This window comes from Triticum urartu, chromosome 2 (genome assembly GCF_003073215.2).
Source record: "Triticum urartu cultivar G1812 chromosome 2, Tu2.1, whole genome shotgun sequence".
NCBI lineage: Eukaryota > Viridiplantae > Streptophyta > Magnoliopsida > Poales > Poaceae > Triticum > Triticum urartu.
This window is the reverse complement of record NC_053023.1, coordinates 33,569,602-33,588,348: the sequence shown is the minus strand read 5'-3', so window position 1 is coordinate 33,588,348 and position 18,747 is coordinate 33,569,602.

Here is an 18,747-nt window from a genome sequence, read left to right as displayed (position 1 = left end):
GCTTTAAGTACTTGTTCTACTTGAGTGGTAACCATAGAAGCATGTTTACTAATGAGTTTAAGTTCACCTTTAACTCTTGACATATAATCACTCAAGTGTTCAATCATATAAGCATTATGTTTCAATTGTCTACCAACATAAGCATTGAAGTTTTCTTGTGTAACCATAAAGTCATCAAACTCATCCAAGCATTGACTAGCAAACTTAGTAGACGGGATTTCAGATTTATGATATCTATAGAGAGAATTTACCTTTACTACCTGTGTCAGGTTATCAAGACCATGTATTTCTTTAATAGGTGGTAAATTATTAACGTCTTTAGCTTTAATACCTTTTTCTTTCATAGATTTCTTTGCCTCTTGCATATCTTCGGGACTGAGAAATAGATTACCCCTTTTCTTCGGAGTTGGCTCAGGAAGTGTCCAATTATTTTCATTAGTCAACATATTATTGAATAGCAATTCAACTTGATCAACTGTTCTTTCCCCGAAAACACAACCAGCACAACTATCCAGGTGGTCTCTCGAAGCATCGGTTAGTCCATTATAAAAGATATCAAGTATTTCATTTTTCTTAAGGGGGTGATCAGGCAAAGCATTAAGTAATCGGAGAAGCCTCCCCCGAGCTTGTGGGAGACTCTCTTCTTCAATTTGCACAAAATTATATATTTCCCTTAAAGTAGCTTGTTTCTTATGAGCGGGGAAATATTTAGCAGAGAAGTAATAAATCATATCCTGGGGACTACGCACACAACCAGGATCAAGAGAATTAAACCATGTTTTAGCATCACCCTTTAATGAGAACGGAAATAACTTAAGGATGTAATAGTAGAGAGTTTTCTCATCATTAGTGAATAGGGTGGCTATATCATTTAATTTAGTAAGATGATCCACAACAGTTTCAGATTCATAGCCATAAAAAGGATCAGATTCAACCAAAGTAATTAACTCAGGATTAACAGAGAAATCATAATCCTTATCAGTAATAAAGATAGGTGAAGTAGCAAAAGCAGGGTCATGTTTCATTCTAGCATTCAAAGATTTTTCTTTCAGCTTAACTAATAATTTCTTAGGATCATGTCTATCATTGCAAGCAAGAAAGTCTCTAGCGGTTTCTTCATCCATAACATAACCCTCGGGCATAACAGGCAATTCATATCTAGGGGGAGAATCTTCATCATCACTTTCATCAATATTATAATTTTCAATAATTTCATTCTCTCTAGCCCTAGCAAGTTGTTCATCCAGAAATTCACCTAATGGCACAGTATTATCAAGCATAGAAGTAGTTTCATCATAAATATCACACATAGCAGAAGTGGCATCATCAATAACATGCGACCTATTAGAATCAATAGCAGCAGTAGGTGTCACAAGTTTACTCATAACAGAAGGTGAATCAAGTGCAGAGCTAGATGGAAGCTCCTTACCTCCCCTCGTAGTTGAGGGATAGATCTTGGTTCTTTCATCTTTCAAGTTCCTCATAGTGATCAGTAGATATAAATCCCAAGTGACTCAAAGAATAGAGCTATGCTCCCCGGCAACGATGCCAGAAAATAGTCTTGATAACCCACAAGTATAGGGGATCGCAACATCTTTCGAGGGTAGAGTATTCGACTCAAATTTATTGATTCGACACAAGGGGATCCAAAGAATATTCTCAAGTATTAGCAGCTGAGTTGTCAATTCAACCACACCTGGATAACTTACTATCTGCAACAAAGAATTTAGTAGCAAAGTAATATGATAGTAATGGTAACGGTGGCAAAAGTAACAGTAGTAGTTTTGTAGCAAGCGTAACAGTGGCAATGGAAAAGTAACTAAGCGAAGAACAATATGTGAAAAGCTCGTAGGCATTGGATCAGTGATGGAGAATTATGTTGGATGTGATTCCTCATGTAAAAGTTATAACCTAGGGTGACACAGAACTTGCTCCAGTTCATCAATGTAATGTAGGCATGTATTCCGAATATAGTCATACGTGCTTATGGAAAAGAACTTGCATGACATCTTTTGTCCTACCCTCCCGTGGCAGCGTAGTCCTATTGGAAACTAAGGGATATTAAGGCCTCCTTTTAATAGAGTACCGGACCAAAGCATTAGCACTTAGTGAATACATGAACTCCTCAAACTACGGTCATCACCGGTAAGTATCCCGATTATTGTCACTTCGGGGTTAACGGATCATAACACATAATAGGTGACTATAGACTTGCAAGATAGGATCAAGAAATCACATATATTCATGAAAACATAATAGGTTCAGATCTGAAATCATGGCACTCGGGCCCAAGTGACAAGCATTAAGCATAGCAAAGTCATAGCAACATCAATCTCAGAACATAGTGGATACTAGGGGTCAAACCCTAACAAAACTAACTCGATTACATGATAAATCTCATCCAACCCATCACTGTCTGTCAAGCCTACGATGGAATTACTCATGCACGGTGGTGAGCATCATGAAATTGGTGATGGAGGAAGGTTGATGATGACGATGGCGACGAATTCCCCTCTCCGGAGACCCGAACGGACTCCAGATCAGCCCTCCCGAGAGAGTTTAGGGCTTGGTGGCAGCTCCGTATCGTAAAACGCGATGAATCCTTCTTCCTGATTTTTTTCTCCCCGAACGTGAATATATGGAGTTGGAGTTGAGGTCGGTGGAGCAGCAGGGGCCCACGAGGCAGGGGCGCGCCCAGGGGGGTAGGCGCGCCCCCCACCCTCATCGACAGGGTGTGGGCCCCCTGGCCTTGATTCTTCTGCCAGTATTTTTTATTAATTCCAAAAATATTCTCCGTGAAGTTTCAGGTCATTCCGAGAACTTTTATTTTTGCACAAAAATAACACCATGGCAATTCTGCTGAAAACAGCGTCAGTCCGGGTTAGTTCCATTCAAATCATGCAAGTTAGAGTCCAAAACAAGGGCAAAAGTGTTTTGGAAAAGTAGATACGATGGAGACGTATCAGTATATGAAAGTGACAAAACAAGAGACTCTCTATCACGAAGATCATGGTGCTATTTTGAAGCACAAGTGTGGAAAAGGGATAGTAACATTATCCCTTCTCTCTTTTTCTCTCTTTTTTTGTTTGGGCTTCTTTTGCCTCTGTTTTTTATTTGGGCTTCTTTGGCCTCTTTTTTTAATAGTCTTTCCTTACATGGGACAATGCTCTAATAATGATGATCATCACACTTTTATTTACTCATAACTCAATGTTACAATTCGATACTAGAATAAAAATATGAATCTATGTGAATGCCTCCGGCGGTGTACCGGGATATGCGATGAATCAAGAGCGACATGTATGAAAGAATTATGAAAGTGGCTTTGCCAAAAATACGATGTCAACTACATGATCATGCAAAGCAATATGGCAATGATGGAACGTGTCATAATAAACTGAACGGTGGAAAGTTGCATGGCAATATATCTTGGAATGGCTATAGAAATGCCATAATAGGTATGTATGGTGGCTATTTTCAGGAAGATATAAGGAGGCTTATGTGTGATAGAGCGTATCGTATCACGGGGTTTGGATGCACCGGCGAAGTTTGCACCAACTCTCAAGGTGAGAAAGGGCAATGCATGGTACCGTAGAGGCTAGCAAATTGCGGAAAGGTAAGAGTGTGTATGATCCATGGACTCACATTAGTCATAAAGAACTCATATACTTATTGCAAAAGTTTATTAGCCCTCGAAGCAAAGTACTACTACGCATGCCCCTAGAGGGATAGATTGGTAGGAAAAGACCATCGCTTGTCCCCGACCGCCACTCATAAGGAAAGCACTCAAAGAACACCCCATGCTTAAAATTTGTCACACAACGTTTACCATACGTGCATGCTAAGGGACTTGCCAACTTTAACACAACTATTTCACAATTCCACAATTACCCAACTAGCATGACTCTAACATTACCACCTTTATATCTCAAAACCATTATCAAGTATCAAATTTATCATAGTATTTAATGCACTCTATATGAAAGTTTTTATCGTACCCATCTTGAATGCCTATCATATTATGACTAATTTTATAGCCAAAGCAAATTACCATGCTGTTCTAAAAGACTCTCAAAATAATATAAGTGAAGCATGAGAGATCAATAATTTCTATAAAATAAAACCAGCACCTTGCTCTAAAAATATAATTGAAGCACTAGAGCAAAATTATCTAGCTCAAAAGATATAAGTGAAGCACATAGAGTATTCTAATAAATTCTGATTCATGTGTGTCTCTCTCAAAAGGTGTGTACAGCAAGGATGATTGTGGTAAACTAAAAGGCAAAGCCTCAAGTAAAGTTACCGATAGACGAAGACGAAAGAGGGGATGCCTTCCGGGGCATACCAAAGCTTAGGCCTTTGGTTGTCCTTGAATTTAACCTTGGGGTGCCTTGGGCATCCCCAAGCTTAGGCTCTTGCCACTCCTTATTCCATAATCCATCAAATCTTTACCCAAAAACTTGAAATCTTCACAACATAAAACTCAACAGAAAATCTCATGAGCTCCGTTAGTATAAGAAAACAAACCACCACCTTAAGGTACTGTAGTGAACTCATTCTTTATATATATTGTTGTTAAACCTACTGTATTCCAACTTCTTTATGGTTCATACCCCCTGATACTAGCCATAGATTCATCAAAATAAGCAAACAACACACGAAAAACAGAATCTGTCAAAAACAGAACAGTCTGTAGCAATATGTATCAAACATATACTTCTGTAACTCAAAAAGTTCTGAAATAAATTGGTGGACGTGCGACATTTGCCTATTAATCATCTAAAAAAATAATCAACCTAAGGTCACTCTCTAGTAAAAAATGGCAGCTAATCTCGTGAGCGCTAAAGTTTCTGTTTTTTACAACAAGATCACAAAGACTTCACCCTCGTCTTCCCAAAGGTTCTACTTGGCACAAACACTAATTAAAACACAAAACCACATATAAACAGAGGCTAGATGAATTATTTATTACTAAACAGGAACAAGAAGCAAGGAACATAAATAAAATTGGGTTGCTTCCCAACAAGCGCTATCGTTTAACGCCCCCAGCTAGGCATAAAAACAAGAACAGATCTAAGTATTGTCATATTTGGTAGGCAATTCTTCAATGGAAAACTTATAACCCTTAGGAGTTTCCTTATTTTTATTAATGATCAACCTCTTAGGCAAGAAATCAAGAAATTCATTGGTAACAAATGGTTCCTTAATGATAGCGAAAAAGTTGGGGTGAACACTTATTGATTTGAGATCCGCATTATCCTTACTAGAAGATTCACCCTTATTTTTAGGAACATACATAAATTTAGCAACTTAAGTAGTAGGAGTATTCGAAGTGTTTCTTATGACTGAAAAGGCAGGCCCTAAATTGGTAATAATATCCTCAAGTTTATCAATTCTAGTGGAATCTTGGTCTATTTTTTCATTAACTATGGGTTATTTTTCCTTAAATTTTTTAAGAGTAACTCCTACCTTAGATCCATATTGGGTAATTTGGTTGTGGATCTTTTTATCCAAATTCTCAATCAATTCTATAGTGGCAACTTTATTTTCAATAATTTCAAGCCTTTGCATCACATGTTCCAAACTTAAAGTAGTTCCATTAACCAAAAGAGGTGGTGGGCCAAACAAATCTAACATAGCATTACAAGAATCAAAAGTATGTCTACCCAAGAAATTCCTTCCGGTAATGGTATCAAGAATATATATGTTCCAAGGAGTGATACCTACATAAAAATTGCGAAGAAGAATGGAAGTAGATTGCTTCGTAGTAGATCTATTCTGAGCATTGCAAATTCTATGCCAAGCATCTTTTAGATTTTCTCCCTCCCTTTGTTTAAAATTAAGAACTTCATGATCGGGAGTACTAACAATAATAGAAGGACTAGCCATAACAACAAAATAAATGATCTAACACATGGATACACAAGAAGTAAGAAAAAAAAGCGATGAACAAAAAAGGGCGAATAAAATGGAAATGGTGAAGTGGGGAGAGGAAAACGAGAGGCAAATGGAAAATAATGTAATGCGAGGGATAAGAGTTTGTGATGGGTACTTGGTATGTCTTGACTTGTGTGTAGATCTCCCTGGCAACGGCGCCAGAAATCCTTCTTGCTACCTCTTGAGCATGTGTTTGTTTTCCCTTGAAGAGGAAATGGTGATGCAGCAAAGTAGCGTAAGTATTTCCCTCAGTTTTTGAGAACCAAGGTATCAATCCAGTAGGAGACTACACGCAAGTCCCTCGTACCTGCACAAAAAAATAAGAACCATGCAACCAACACGATAAAGGGGTTGACAATCCCTTCACGGCCACATGCAAAAGTGAGATCTGATAAAGATAATAAGATAAATATTTTTTGGTATTTTTGTGGTATAGATAAAGATTGCAAGGTAAATAGTAAACTAGAATTGTAGATTGAAAACTTATATGATGTAAAGTAGACCCAGGGGCCATAGGTTTCACTAGTGGCTTCTCTCAAGATAGCATGTATTACGGTGGGTGAACAAATTACTGCCGAGCAATTGATAGAATAGTGCATAGTTATGATGATATCTAAGGCAATGATCATGAATATAGGCATCACGTCCGTGTCAAGTAGACCGAAACGATTCTGCATCTACTACTATTACTCCACACATCGACCGCTATCTAGCATGCATCTAGAGTATTAAGTTCATAAGAACGGAGTAACGCATTAGGCAAGATGACATGATGTAGAGGGATAAACTCAAGCAATATAATATAAACCCCATCATTTTATCCTCGATGGCAACAATACAATACGTGCCTTGCTGCCCCTGCTGTCACTGGGAAAGGACACCACAAGATTGAACCCAAAGCTAAGCACTTGTCCCATTGCAAGAAAGATCAATCTAGTAGACCAAACTAAACCGATAATTCGAAGAGACTTGCAAAGATATCAAATCATGCATATAAGAATTCAGAGAAGAATCAAATAATATTCATAGATAATCAAGTTCATAAACCCACAATTCATCGGATCTCGGCAAACACACTGCAAAAAGAGTTACATCGAATAGATCTCCAAGAGAATCGAGGAGAACTTTGTATTGAGATCCAAAGAGAGAGAAGAAGCCATCTAGCTAATAACCATGGACCCGAAGGTCTATGGTAAACTACTCACGCATCATCAAGAGGCCATGGTGTTGATGTAGAAGCCCTCTGTGATCGATTCCCCCTCTGGCAGAGCGCCGGAAAAGGCCCCAAGATGGGATCCCACGGGTACAAAAGGTTGCGGCGGTGGAAATAGGGTTTCGTGGTGCTCCTGGATGTTTTTAGGGTGTATGAGTATATATAGGCGAAAGAACAAGGTCAGTGGATCCACGAGGGTGGGGGCGCTCCCTTCTACCTCGTGGTCGCCTCGTTGCTTCCTTGACGTCCACTCCAAGTCTCCTGGATTGCGTTTGTTCCAAAAACGATCCTCGCGAATGTTTCATTCCGTTTGGATTCCGTTTGGTATTCCTTTTCTGCGAAACACTGAAGTAGACAAAAAAATAGAAATTTGCACTAGGCTTTCGCTTAATAGGTTAGTCCAAAAAATAAAATAAAAGTGCATAATAAAGCCCATTAACATCCAAAACAGATAATATAATAGCATGGAACAATCAAAAATTATAGATACGTTGGAGACGTATTAGCTCCTAGTAGGATACAACCCTCCCTTTCCTTTTACCGGAAGGGGAAAGGGGGAAGGAGAGAGAGGAGGAGAAGGAAAGGGAGGCGTCGGCCCCTCCCGTTGTCCAATTCGGACTCCTCCCTTGGGAGTAGGGCTGCAAGAAAAGCTCGAGGCTCGTGAGCCGCTCGAGATCGACTTGTTTTTTGACGCGACTCAAGATCGACTCGAAAAGAAACAAGCTGAGTTTTAACACTTTATGTAGCTCGACTGAGAAACAAGCCGATCTTGAGCCAATGTTGGCTCTGTCAATTTTAGCTCAATAGCTCGACAGAATGTCATTATGTTAAATAATCATGGCATATATCATTATGAATTTTCATATGAGTTAAGCTGAGCCAACTCCAACTCGCTCGAGCTCGACTCGTTTGCAGGCCTACTTGGGAGGGGGCGCCACCCCTTGTGGGCTGGCTTGCATCCCTCCTATGGTCCATATCTTCCCCCGGGGGTTCCGGTAACCCCCCCGGGTACTCCGATATGTACCCGATACATTCTGAAACACTTCCGGTGTCCGAATACTAACGTCCAATATATCAATATTTACCTATCGACCATTCCGAGACTCCTCGTCATGTCCATGATCTCATGCGGGACTTCAAACAATATTCAGTCACCAAATCACATAACTCATAATACAAATCATTGAACATTAAGCATGCGGACCCTACGAGTTCGAGAACTATGTAGACATGACCGAGACACATCTCCGGTCAATAACCAACAATGGAACCTGGATGCTCACATTGGTTCCTACATATTCTAAAAAGATCTTTATCGGTCAAACTGTAATGACAACATACGTAATTCCCTTTGTCATCGGTATGTTACTTGCTCAAGATCCGATCGTCGGTATCTTCATACCTAGTTCAATCTCGTTACTGGCAAGTCTCTTTACTCGTTCTGTAATGCATCATCCTGCAACTAAATCATTATTCACATTGCTTGCAATGCTTACCATGATGTGCATTACAGAGAGGGCCCATAGATACCTCTCCGATACTCGGAGTGACAAATCCTAATCTCGATCTATGTCAACCCAACAAACACCTTTGGAGATACCTGTAGAGCATGTTCATAATCACCCAGTTATGTTGTGACGTTTGATAGCACACAAGGTATTCCTCCAGTATCCGGGAGTTGCATAATCTCATAGTCAAAGGAATATGTATAAGTCATGAAGAAAGCAATAGCAATACAAACTTAATGATCATTATGTTGGGAAACGTAGTAATTTCAAAAAAATCCTACGCACACGCAAGATCCATCTAGGTGATGCACAGCAACGAGAGGGGAGAGTGTTGTCTACATACCCTCGTAGACCGAAAAGCGGAAGCATTATGACAACGCGATTGATGTAGTCATACGTCTTCACGATCTGATCGATCTAGTGCTGAAAGTACGGCACCTCCGCAATCTGCACACATTCAGCTCGATAACGTCCCACGAACTCTCGATCCATTTGAGTGTCGAGGGAGAGCTTCGTCAGCACGATGGCATGATGACGGTGATGATGAAGTTACCAGCACAGGGCTTCGCCTAAGCACCGCAACGATATGACCGAGGTGGATTATGGTGGAGGGGGGCACCGCACATGGCTAAGACAGTTGTCTGTTGTGTGTTCTAGGGTGCCCCCCGCCCCCGTATATAAAGGAGAAAGGGGGAGGCCGGCCGGCCCTATGGCGCGCCAAGGAGGGGAGGAATCCTCCTCCTAGTAGGAGTAGGATTCCTCCTTTCCTAGTCCTACTAGGAGCGGGAAGGAAGGAGTGGGAGAGGAGAAGAAAATGGGGGCGCCACCCCCTCCTAGTCCAATCCAGACTCAAGGGGGAGGGGGCATGTGGCCTGCCCTGGCAGCCCCCCTCTCTCCACTAAAGCCCATCTAGGCCTAGTAGTTCCCCCGGGGGGTTCCGGTAACCCTCCGCCACTCCGGTTTTCTTCGAAATCACATGGAACACTTCTGGTGTTTGAATATAGCTGTCCAATATATCAATCTTTATGTCTCGACCATTTCGAGACTCCTCGTCATGTCTGTGATCACATCCGGGACTCCGAACAACCTTCGGTGCATCAAAACACATAAACTCATAATACCGATCGTCACCGAACGTTAAGCATGCGGACCCTACGGGTTCGAGAACTATGTAGAAATGACCGAGACACATCTCCGGTCAATAACCAATAGCAGAACTTGGATGTTCATATTGGCTCAGACATATTCTACAAAGATCTTTATCGGTCAAACCGCATAACAACATACATTGTTCCCTTTGTCATCGGTATGTTACTTGCCCGACATTTGATCGTTGGTATCTCAATACCTAGTTCAATCTCGTTACCGGCAAGTCTCTTTACTCGTTCTGTAATGCATCATCCCGCAACTAACTCATTAGTAACATTGCTTGCAAGGCTTGTGCATTACCAAGAGGGCCCAGAGATACTTCTTTGACAATCAGAGTGACAAATCCTAATCTCGATCTATGCCAACTCAACAAACGCCATCGGAGACACCCGTAGAGCACCTTTATAATCACCCAGTTACGTTGTGATGTTTGGTAGCACACAACGTGTTCATAGGAACATGTATTAGTCATGAAGAAAGCAATAGCAACATACTAAATGATCAAGTGCTAAGCTAACGGACTGGGTCAAGTCAATCACATCATTCTCTAATGATGTGACCTCGTTAATCAAATGACAACTCATGTCTATGGCTAGGAAACTTAACCATCTTTGATTCAACGAGCTAGTCAAGTAGAGGCATACTAGTGACACTCTGTTTGTCTATGTATTCACACATGTACTAAGTTTCCGGTTAATAAAATTCAAGCATGAATAATAAACATTTATCACGATATAAGGAAATATAAATAACAACTTTATTATTGCCTCTAGGGCATATTTCCTTCAGTCTCCCACTTGCACTAGAGTCAATAATCTAGATTACACAGTAATGATTCTAACACCCATGGAGTCTTGGTGTTGATCATGTTTTGCTCGTGAGAGAGGCTTAGTCAACGGGTCTGCAACATTTAAATCCGTATGTATCTTGCAAATCTCTATGTATCCCTCCTTGACATGATCGTGGATGGAATTGAAGCGTCTCTTGATGTGCTTGGTTCTCTTGTGAAATCTGGATTCCTTTGCCAAGGCAATTGCACCATTACTGTCACAAAAGATTTTCATTGGACCCGATGCACTAGGTATGACACCTACATCGGATATGAACTCCTTCATCCAGACTCCTTCATTTGCTGCTTCCGAAGCAGCTATGTACTCCGCTTCACACGTAGATCCCGCCATGATGCTTTGCTTAGAACTGCTCCAACTGACAGCTCCACCATTCAATATAAATATGTATCCAGTTTGTGACTTAGAGTCATCCGGATCAGTGTCTAATCTTGCATCGGCATAACCATTTACGACGAGCTCTTTGTCACCTCCATAAATGAGAAACATATCCTTAGTCCTTTTCAGGTATTTCAGGATGTTCTTGACCGCTGTCCAATGATCCACTCCTGGATTACTTTGGTACATCCCTGCTAAACTAATAGCAAGGCACACATCAGGTCTGGTACACAGCATTGCATACATGATAGAACTTATGGCTGAAGCATAGAGAATGACCTTCATTTTCTCTCTATCTTCTGCAGTGGTCAGGCATTGAGTCTGACTCAACTTCACACCTTGTAACATAGCCAAGAACCCTTTCTTTGCTTGATCCATTTTGAACTTCTTCAAAACTTTATCAAGGTATGTGCTTTGTGAAAGTCCAATTAAGCGTCTTGGTCTATCTGTATAGATCTTGATGCCCAATATATAAGCAACTTCACCGAGGTATTTCATTGAAAAAAATCTTATTCAAGTATCCTTTTATGCTATCCAGAAATTATATATCATTTCCAATCAACAATATGTCATCCACATATAATATTAGAAATGCTACAGAGCTCCCACCGACTTTCTTGTAAATACAGGCTTCTCCAAAAGTTTGTATAAAACCATATGCTTTGATCACACTATCAAAAAAATTATTCCAACTCCGAGATGCTTGCACCAGTCCATAAATGGATCGCTGGAGCTTGCACACTTTGTTAGCATCCCTTGGATTGATAAAACCTTCAGGTTGCATCATATACAACTCCTCTTCTAGAAATCCATTCAGGAATGCAGTCTTTACATCCATTTGCAAAATTTCATAATCATAAAATGCAGCAATTGCCAACATGATTCGGACGGACTTAAGCATCGCTACAGGTGAGAAAGTCTCATCATAGTCAACTCCTTGAACTTGTCAAAAACCTTTCGCAACAAGTTGAGCTTTGTAGACAGTAACATTACCGTCAGCGTCAATCTTCTTCTTGAAGATCCATTTATTCTTGATGGCTTGCCGCTCATCGGACAAGTCAAGAAAAGTCCACACTTTGTTCTCATACATGGACCCCATCTCAGATTTCATGGCCTCAAGCCATTTCGCGGAATCTGGGCTCACCATCGCTTCCTCATAGTTTGTAGGTTCATCATGATCAAGTAACATGACCTCCACAACTGGATTACCGTACCACTCCGGTGCGGATCTTACTCTGGTTGACCTACGAGGTTTGGTAGTAACTTGATCTGAAGTTACATGATCATCATCATTAGCTTCCTCACTAATTGGTGTAGGAGTCACAGGAACAGATTTCTGTGATGAACTACTTTCCAATAAGGGAGCAGGTAAAGTTACCTCATCAAGTTCTACTTTCCTCCCACTCACTTCTTTCGAGAGAAACTCCTTCTCTAGAAGGGATCCATTCTTAGAAACAAATATCTTGCCTTCGGATCTGTGATAGAAGGTGTACCCAACAGTTTCTTTTGGGTATCCTATGAAGACACACTTCTCCGATTTGGGTTCGAGCTAATCAGGCTGAAGCTTTTTCACATAAGCATAGCAACCCCAAACTTTAAGAAATGACAGCTTAGGTTTCTTGCCAAACCACAATTCATATAGTGTCATCTCAACGGATTTAGATGGTGCCCTATTTAACATGAATGCAACCGGCTCTAAAGCATAACCCCAAAACGATAGCGGTAAATCGGTAAGAGACATCATATATCGCACCATATCTAGTAAAGTACGATTAAGGCGTTCGGACACACCATTACGTTATGGTGTTCCGGGTGGCGTGAGTTGCGAAACTATTATGCATTATTTCAAATGAAGACCAAACTCGTAACTCAAATATTCTCCTCCATGATCAGATCGTAGAAACTTTATTTTCTTGTTACGATGATTTTCCACTTCACTCTGAAATTCTTTGAACTTTTCAAATGTTTCAGATTTATGTTTCATCAAGTAGATATACCCATATCTGCTCAAATCATCTGTGAAGGTGAGAAAATAACGATATTCGCCGCGAGCTTCAATATTCATCAGACCACATACATCAGTATGTATGATTTCCAACAAATCTGTTGCTCGCTCCATTGTTCCAGAGAACAGCGTTTTAGTCATCTTGCCCATGAGGCATAGTTCGCAAGTACCAAGTGATTCCAAAAGTCCATCAAAATGGAGTTTATTCATGCGCTTTACACCAATATGACCCAAACGGCAGTGCCACAAATAAGTTGCAGTATCATTATCAACTCTGCATCTTTTGGATTCAATATTATGAAATATGTGTGTCACTACTATCGAGATTCAACAAAAATAGACCACTCTTCAAGGGTGCATGACCATACAAGTATTATTCTCAGATTTAAATGAATAACCGTCTCGCATCAAACAAGATCTAGATATAATGTTCATGCTAAACACTGGCACCAAATAGCATTTATTCAGGTCTAAAACTAAGCCCGAAGGTAGATGTAGACGTAGCGTGCCGACTGCGATCACATCGACTTTGGAACCATTTCCCACGCGCATAGTCACCTCGTCCTTAGGCAATCTTCACTTAATCTGTAGTCCCTGTTTCGAGTTGCAAATATTAGCAGCAGAACCAGTATCAAATACCCAGGTACTACTACGAGCATAATTAAGGTACACATCAATAACATGTATATCACATATACCTTTGTTCACCTTGCCATCCTTCTTATCCTCCAAATACTTGGGGCAGTTCCGCTTCCAGTGACCAGTCCCTTTGAAGTAGAAGCACTCAGTCTCAGGCTTAGGTCTAGACTTGGGCTTCTTCACTTGAGCAGTAACTTGCTTGTCGTTCTTCTTGAAGTTCCCCTTCTTCCCTTTACCCTTTTTCTTGAAACTGATGGTCTTGTTGACCATCAACACTTGATGCTCTTTCTTGATTTCTACCTCCGCAACCTTTAGCATTGCGAAGAGCTTGGGGATTGTCTTATCCATCCCTTGCATATTATAGTTCATCACGAAGCTCTTGTAGCTTGGTGGTAGTGATTGAAGAATTCTGTCAATGACACTATCACCAGGAAGATTAACTCCCAGTTGAATCAAGTGATTGTTATACCTAGACATTTTGAGTATATGCTCACTGACAGAACTATTCTCCTCCATTTTGCAGCTGTAAAACTTATTGGAGACTTCATATATCTCAATCCAGGCATTTGCTTGAAATATTAACTTCAACTCCTAGAACATCTCATATGCTCCATGACGTTCAAAACGTCGTTGAAGTCCAGGTTCTAAGCCGTAAAGCATGGCACACTGAACTATCGAGTAGTCATCAGCTTTCCTCTGCCAGACGTTCATAACATCTGGCGTAGCTCCTGCAGCGGGTTTGGCACCTAGCGATGCTTCCAGGACGTAATTCTTCTGTGCAGCAATGAGGATAATCCTCAAGTTAGGTACCCAGTCCGTGTAGTTCCATCATCTTTCAACTTAGCTTTCTCTAGGAACGCATTAAAATTCAACCGAACAACAGCATGGGCCATCTATCTACAACAACATAGACATGCAAAATACTATCAGGCACTAAGGTCATGATAAATTAAAGTTCAGTTAATCAAATTACTTAAGAACTCCCACTTAGATAGACATCCCTCTAATCATCTAAGTGATCACGTGATCCAAATCAACTAAACCATGTTCGATCATCACGTGAGATGGAGTAGTTTTCAATGGTGAACATCACTATGTTGATCATATCTACTATATGATTCACACTCGACCTTTCGGTCTCAGTGTTCTGAGCCATATTTGCATATGCTAGGCTCGTCAAGTTTAACCCGAGTATTCTGCCTGTGTAAAACTGGCTTGCACCTGTTGTATGTGAACGTAGAGCTTATCACACCCGATCATCACGTGGTGTCTCGGCACGACGAACTTTCGCAACGGTGCATACTCAGGAAGAACACTTGTACCTTGAAATTTAGTGAGAGATCATCTTATAATGCTACCGCCGTACTAAGCAAAATAAGATGCACAAACTATCGTGGAAGTGTCACGGCAGATGTCCTCATGGAAGGACTTAGTTGTGGAGCCATTGCGACGAGGCCACATCTGCATATGCTTAGTTCTGGAGCTTAAAGGGGTTAAACGGGACAATGGACACGAGGGGTTTATACTGGTTCGGCCCCTTGTGCTCAAGGTAAAGGCCTAGTCCAGTTTGAGGTGGTATTGCTAGGGTTCGATTACCAGGGAGCAAATATGCTTTGCCTGGCTCTCGATTTGTTGTTTCTTGCCCTAAGCCGCCGCCGGGTCGTCCCCTTATATACATGGGTTGACGCCCTGCGTCCTACAGAGTCCCGGCTGGCTCATACAAACGTGGCCGACCCGGTGACTTATCTTACATGCCTTACAATACAAGTCATACATACATGGCGGTTTACTCTTACGGGCCTTAAGCCGCCTTCAGGCCCGGGCCTTTTAACTAGCATGTCTTTACGAACCGCCATCTTCAACATAATCTTGGGCTTCAAGGAGATGAACCGCCATTGGGATAACCCGGCCCCTCCTGGGCGGGTCATATCCAATAATCATATCCCCAACATTAGGCCCCAGGTTGATTTGAACTTTGTTTATGTCAACCTTCAACACTTAGAAAAAATCCTCCTTCATCTTCTTGTGTTACCTGTAAACCGCCATGACGTCATCTCCTGAAACCACGGCAACCCGCCACGATGCCACCTGTTATTAATGTTACATATGGCCCAAGTCTTAATAAATCTTTTCTTTTACTGATTCTCCGAAAATCAAGGCGTCCGCGCCATCACCTATCTGTTTTCTTGTCTCATCGGTTCCCGCGCATGCTGCTTATCCTTCTAGCCTTTTAAATAGGGCCACGGGTTCACTTCCCATTCTCCTCCTTTGCCTTCTTGCTCCTTCTTCCTCCTCGCGACGACCCAGCGCACCCGAGCTCCGCCGCCGTCCACTACTAGGGAAAACCTTATACACAGAATCTTAGCAGCAGCGCGGTATAAAAACAGACACTACTGCTAATTAGCAGCAACGAGCTTTAGAAAAGAGCGCTGCTAATGACTGAGTAGCAGTATCGCTCTAGGTGAAAAGAGCACTACTACTATAATTGCCACGGTGTTGCCTCCAGGCTAGATATAGTAGTAGCGCCCTTCCCGTGGACGTGCTACTGCTAAAGAACTTAGTAGCAGTGGTTTTGCTCAAAACTCGCTGCTGGTAAGTATGACCGCAACTAATTAAGTTTAGTCCCATACTGCTAAGCGAACAAGGTGTTTACCACCTTAAATATGTTGCTTCTCAACCTATCTCGAGCACTTGGTCTTCATTGAACTATATGTGTATGATTTGTGGTTGTAATATGAATCCTCGCCTGTACCGATACAGGTACAGTGACGATTCATGTTGACTATTTAGATTATACACAAAAAGATCAATGATGACCAATGTATATTTTTGATGTTTTTACTAAACAAAAGAAATAACTGCTTCCATTAGCACTAGCGGTTTTTCCCAAAACGCGCTGTAGATAAGTTAGCTATAGCGTCTTTTCTGTACGTGCGCTACTGCTAGTTCGAGTTAACCAACCCCCGCATCAAAATTTCGCTAAGTCCTCCTTTCCCCCCCCCACCGGCCTGTTCCCCTACTCCCTGTCGCCGCCGCCCGAGCCCGAGCGCGCCTGCGCCCTCACCGCCGCCGCCGCCGCCCACCCTCAACCTCACCGCCGCCGCTCTCGACCACACTGTCGCCGCCCTCGACCTCACCGCCGCCGCCCTCGACCGAGCCCGCCGCCCAGGACCGCCGCCCTCCCGATCCCGAGCCCGCCCTCGCCGCCCCTCCGTCGCCGAGCACCTCCCCGCCACCGTCTCTCCATCTGTAAGCCCCCCACCCCTCCCCAACCCCCTCTCTCTTTGCTTAGTTAGTAGATGATTTTAGTAGTAGTAGATGTTAATTTAGGGTTCATAGATAATGATTTTTAGAAGTAGTGGATAGATGTTAATTAGTAGTAGATGTATAATTAGCAGTAGTACATGTTAATTAGTAGTAGATGTAGTAGTTAGATGTTAATTAGTAGTAGTAGATGTGCTAGTTTCTTTCTATTTATAGTAAGTTTATATTTAGTAAGAACTAGTTGAATTAATAGAACTAGTTTAGTTTTAGTTGAACTAGTTAAGTTTTAGTTGAACTAGTATAGTAAGTAAATTAAAAACTAGTTGAACTACTTCATTTTTAGAAAGAACTAGTTTTTTTTCTTTTTATACGAAGTTTATATTTAGTAAGAACTAGTTGAATTAATACAACTAGTTGAACATGCCATATTTGGTGTTATTTTTTAGTTTAAGCAATTATTTCATGTTTTGGTTACACCTCCGAGTGGCCTATGTTTTGCCGGAGTGTTGATTAATTTCCGTTCCGGCAAATTTTAGGCGCTCGATATGTCCTTTTTTAGCAAAGGTCATGCCGGATTTTTCCGTAAATTCTGGCATGACTTGTGCTAGAATATGCGGGAAATATCGAGTGGCCTGGATTTTCTTTGAAAAATAATGATCTAATTTAGGTTTCTTAGTACATATATTTAATTCTACAAGTTTAATCTTTGAATTATGAACGTAGGAAATGTCGTACTCGGACGACGACAGTCTCCCGGGGGAGCGCAGCTGGTGCCACGACGATCGAGGTATGTGCGACAGGTTCGTTGAGCTGGACGAAGATCGGCGCTTCAGCATTAAGCTCGAGGAGACCTTCGATGTTGAAACGGTACGCAACAACAACAAGTGTTTTTTTCGTAATTAAGCATGACTTCAACTATTTCAACGTCTAATTTTCATCTTTTACAATTCAACTAGGTTATCCCATGCCATGCAAGACGCTATGTCTTGGAGAGGATGGGTTTTGAAGACCATGAAAATTTTCAAACAAAGAAAATACACCTAAGGACCCATCATGATATCGATTTTGAAGTAAATCTGTATAATTCTCAGAGCATAACCCATTTTGGTTGTCAAAATTGGGAAGCACTTTGCAAAATGTATGGTTTTTATGAGGGTATGATTGTCACCATGGATCTTGGTCATCGTGACATCAAGCAAGACAATATGGACATTTGGGTCCTTGTTGATATGCTTCCGATTCTACCGCAATGTGAGTTTCTCAAACATAGTTATTAACTAATTTATATTGTTTATTTCAAAATAGTTGATAGCTTATTTCCATTGACAACTTATTTTGAATCTTCAAATAATGTGCAGAAGATGGTAGACAAAACCCACTACACTGATGGCTCCGAATTAACTTATAAGGAGAAAAATCATCTGATTGCTTATTGTACTTTTTTGAGAATTACAATACCTATTATCGAACTCCTCCAAATTATGGTGAATACGTGCCACTAGTGCACGTGTTGAACCACGATAACTTCTATGGAGATACCCTGGTAAGATATTTTACTATTACGACATCCGTGCATCTTTTGCATACTTCTAAAACTAGTACATCATTGCTAACTACGAAGTTATTACTATGTTTTTCAATAGAAAATCCCGATGGATTGTGTGCCTCATCTGATGTATTACAATGGTCGCCTTGAAGTTCTGAACCTACAGCCAGGTCATCCTACGGATCTCACCTGTGCATATCGAATTTCTGAAACTGGTGAACACATGCTAATCAAAGAGTGGAAAAAATGTTTGGACATTC